Below are 4,525 nucleotides of genomic sequence, written 5' to 3'. Positions count from 1 at the left end.
CTGTTGGTCAATAAATTAGTCTACTGGGATTCCAAGCACTGGGTGTGAGCAGATCTTTTTTTCTTTTTTTTTTTTTCTTCTATAAATGTCTCAGATGTTGTCTTCCTTTCATGAGTTTTCCATTCTTTTGAGAGCCAAATATCCAACCCTGAGTTCCTGCCCTCTCTTTGCCATGGTAAATTAGATGCTAGATTACTAGACTTGATTTATCCAAGGATTGGCCTTGAGCCAGGAGAAACCCAGGAAATAGTGGCTTCAACAAAGATGGAAAGGATATTAATGCACTTGCTAATGGGAAGTGGTAATCCTATCATTGGTCTAAAAACAACTTTTTTTTTTTTTTAAATATATATATTTTATTTATTTATTTATGGCTGTGTTGGGTCTTCGTTTCTGTGCTAGGGCTTTCTCTAGTTGTGGCAAGCGGGGGCCACTCTTCATCGCGGTGCGCGGACCTCTCTTGTTGCGGAGCACAGGCTCCAGACGCGCAGGCTCAGTAATTGTGGCTCACGGGCCCAGCTGCTCCTTGGCATGTGGGATCTTCCCAGACCAGGGCTTGAACCCGTGTCCCCTGCATTGGCAGGCAGATTCTCAACCACTGCGCCACCAGGGAAGCCCAAAAAACAACTTTTTAAAAGAAGTTCCAAGACTGTTGCGGACTGTGTATCTGTGAATCGACACACAACCGGCTTGGGGAACTACCAAATTGTATTGCTGAGCCCACCAGGGTCCCATATCTGCTTGGTTAAGAGACATAGTAGGTTTTACCATAGGGCTAAATCAAATGAATCTGCCTAGAGGATGATAATGAGTGGGTCTCTCAGAACTTGTGGGAGGGGTGACTCCGTAACTGAGCTGAAGCACTTCCCAAAAGGAGGTGGCATCAGTCAGTTAGCAACCGGGATGGAGGCTGTGGGTGGAGGTTTTCGGGACTTCCGAGGATCCAGGGAATGGGATTCCCTGAAATGTTCAAGAGATCCCAGGACTTCAGATTGCTTAGGGCCCACAGGGAGGCTGCTCCTGTGTAAGTTTCTGTGACAAAGGAAGAAAAAGCAGACATCCCGAACCGCTGGAGCGTGGGACTCTAGGGATGGGTCTGGTGAATGGAAAGAGCAGAGATCCCAGATTTATGCGCACCTCTGAAGTTTCGAGCTCAAGCTAGATGATTGTAGGGCTGGAGGGGATGCGAACCTCTATGTCATCACCCATTGGTTCCTGTACCTTGTAGCCCCACCCTCTCACGCTCCTTCCTTCCTGTCGCGCCCCCTCCCCAATCCAAACGAGATCGTCTGCTTCAAGTCCCGTGCTGTTGAGTCGGGTAAGGTGAGAATCAGAGATAGGAGGCAGTCGCCTTCTCCTCATGATCAAATAGTCTTGAGTTTTCAACCTCCTTGTATTTGGGAGCCCAGGAGCTCATCCTCCTTTCTGCCCACACCCACCTCCTCCAGTTCCAGCTTTGGGAATGGAACTTGTCGGGGCAGGGGGGATTGAAAAGTAGGGTTTTACCGGATAAACCGAAGGGAGTGGAATGAAGATCTTGGTGTTTCTCCGCCTCGCACTGTAAATTTTTCTCTTCTCAGGCCACTTGTTGAATGTCCTTTGACACCTAACGGCAAGGTTGTTTGAACTGGGAATATCTCACATTGCTGTAGGGTGTACTGATTAGAGATAGGAAGACTGATTTCTACAGTAGGTATTTCTCTACAAAGCTCTGGGTCCTTGTTGTCTCAAGTTGGGTTTAGTAGCACCCTGTGTGTGATGAGCAGATTTTCTTTGGACTGCTCTTGGGAATCTCTGGCCATGTTAGACAAAATGGATCCCTTTTCCTTGGGTAGGGAACCTTAACATATCTTCACTTTTATTCCTCCCAAGAGTGGTGTGAGATAAAGGTATTGTCATCCTCAAGTTTAAGTGGGAGACCCGGAAGTAAGAGAGGTTCACATAGTGAGTCAGGGGTAGATCCTGAGAAATGTTCTTGTCTTGTGGCTCCCGGCCATTTTATTTTGGACATTTTCAAACACATCTGAAAAAGTAACGAAGTGAATTACTTTGTACTTACCACCCATCTTCAATAATGACCAACTTGTGACAAATCTGGTTTTATCTCTCCTCCCCCTACTGCATGCCTACCCATTATTTTGAAGCAAATCCCAAGTTTATCATTTCATCTGTAGATAAATCAGTATATTCTCTAAAAAAATACCCTTTTAAAAAAATCTGACAAAACTATTATCACACCTAAAACAAATAACAGTATCCTTTTATTAAATATCTAGTCAGTATTCAAAATTTTCTAGTTGTCTCATAATTATTTTTTCTAGCTTTATATTTTTTTAAATAGCTTTACTGAGATATAATTCATATACCACACAACTCACCCTTTTAAAGTGTGCAATTCAATGGTTTTTAATATATTCACAGAGTTGTCCATCTATCACTACAGTTTTTGTACATTTTCATTACCCCAAATAGAAACCCCACACCCCATAGCCATCACCCCAACTGTCCCAGCCCCCAACCCCAGTCTTAGATGAACACTAATCTACTTTTTGTTCTATACATTTGCCTGTTTTGGAGACATTTCATATAAATGGAATCATGCAATATGTGTAGTTCTTTGTGATTGGCTTCTTTCACATAACATGTTTTCAAGATTCACCCATGAAGTGTGTATCAGTACACACTTCATTTCTTTTTTTTTTTTTTTTAAATTTTATTTATTTATTTATTTATTTATGGCTGTGTTGGGTCTTCGTTTCTGTGCAAGGGCTTTCTCTAGTTGTGGCAAGCAGGGGCCACTCTTCATCGCGGTGCGCGGGCCTCTCACCATCGCTGCCTCTCTTGTTGTGGAGCACAGGCTCCAGATGCTCAGGCTCAGTAATTGTGGCTCACGGGCCTGGCTGTTCTACGGCATGTGGGATCTTCCCAGACCAGGGCTCGAACCCGTGTCCCCTGCATTAGCAGGCAGATTCTCAACCACTGCACCACGAGGGAAGCCCTTCATTTCTTTTTATTGCTGAATACTAGTACACATTTTATTTATTCAGTTATCAGTTGATGGACATTTTGGGTTGTTCCCACTTTGGGGCTATTATGAATAATGCTGTTATGAACATTCATATAAAAGTGGGGTTTTTGGTTGGACATATATTCTTATTTGTCTTGACATATATTTAAGAGTGGAATTTCTGGATCATATGCTAACTCTGTTTAACTATTTGAGAGACTGTCTCATAATTTTTTAAAAGTTTGTTTGGGGCTTCCCTGGTGGCGCAGTGGTTGAGAATCTGCCTGCTAATGCAGGGGACACGGGTTCGAGCCCTGGTCTGGGAAGATCCCACATGCCACGGAGCAGCTGGGCCCGTGAGCCACAACTACTGAGCCTGCGCGTCTGGAGCCTGTGCCCCGCAACGGGAGGGGCCGCGATAGTGAGAGGCCCACGCACCGCGATGAAGAGCGGTCCCTGCACCGCGATGAAGAGTGGCCCCCGCTTGCCGTAACTAGAGAAAGCCCTCGCAAGAACTGAAGACCCAACACAGCCAAAAATAAAGAAATAAATAAAGTAGCTATAAAATTAAAAAAAAAAAAAAGTTTGTTTGAATCATCATCCAAATAAAATTCATATGTTGCAATTCATTGCTATACCTCTTAAGAATCTTTTAGTCTACAGGTCTACCTTCCTCTTTTTTTTTCCCCTTGAAATGTGTTTGTTGATAAAACTGGGTTATTTGTCCTGTACAATTTCTAGCCATCTGGAATTTGCTGATTACCTCCCTGTGATGTTATTTAATATATTCTTGTGTCCCCCGTGTTTCTAATAAATTGGTAGTTAGGTTGAGAAGTCAATATTCTAGCAAGAATACTTCAAGGGTGGTTTTATGTACTTCAATTAGGAGGCAAAAAAAAAAAAAAAAAAAGCCAAATGCCTGGATGGCTCTCTTTCTGTGATGTTAGCAGCCATTGATGATCATTGTCTAGATTTGCATATTTAATAGAGATTATAAAATGTGGTATTCTAAATTTATTATTCCTTTTTTTATTAGCTGGAATAATTCTAGGAAGAGAAACTTCTTATCAAACATTCATTACCCTGGCATGCATTTTGTATAGGAAAAACAATAAATTTTGATTCTTTCCCTTTATTTACCAGCTTAAAAAATGAGTTTGTTGCCTTATATCCTCTAAATATGATCATTGAGATTTTTAACTTTTAGTATTTCTCTGAACTCATTGATTTAAACATATTTGATGTATTTTAGTCCATTGCAGTCATTCTTACTGATGCTCAGATCATCTCATCTTTGACTCATGGGAGTGTCTTCAAGTTGCTCCTGCGTCCTTTAGACAAGACCCGAGTATATCTAAAAATGTCCTTGCTTTCTGGTATTGACTGTATGGTCCAGGATTAACTTGTACATTTCATGACCCAGATCTGAAATCAGCTATTTTTCCAAGAATACCTAATTCCTTTTAGTGGAAAATGGTATTTAGAGATCACAGTTTTGTGCTAGGGGTGTTCATTGCT

Source organism: Balaenoptera acutorostrata, chromosome 19 (genome assembly GCF_949987535.1).
Source record: "Balaenoptera acutorostrata chromosome 19, mBalAcu1.1, whole genome shotgun sequence".
Taxonomy (NCBI): domain Eukaryota; kingdom Metazoa; phylum Chordata; class Mammalia; order Artiodactyla; family Balaenopteridae; genus Balaenoptera; species Balaenoptera acutorostrata.
The sequence above is the reverse complement of the archived record's forward strand: the minus strand, read 5'-3'. Positions refer to the sequence as shown.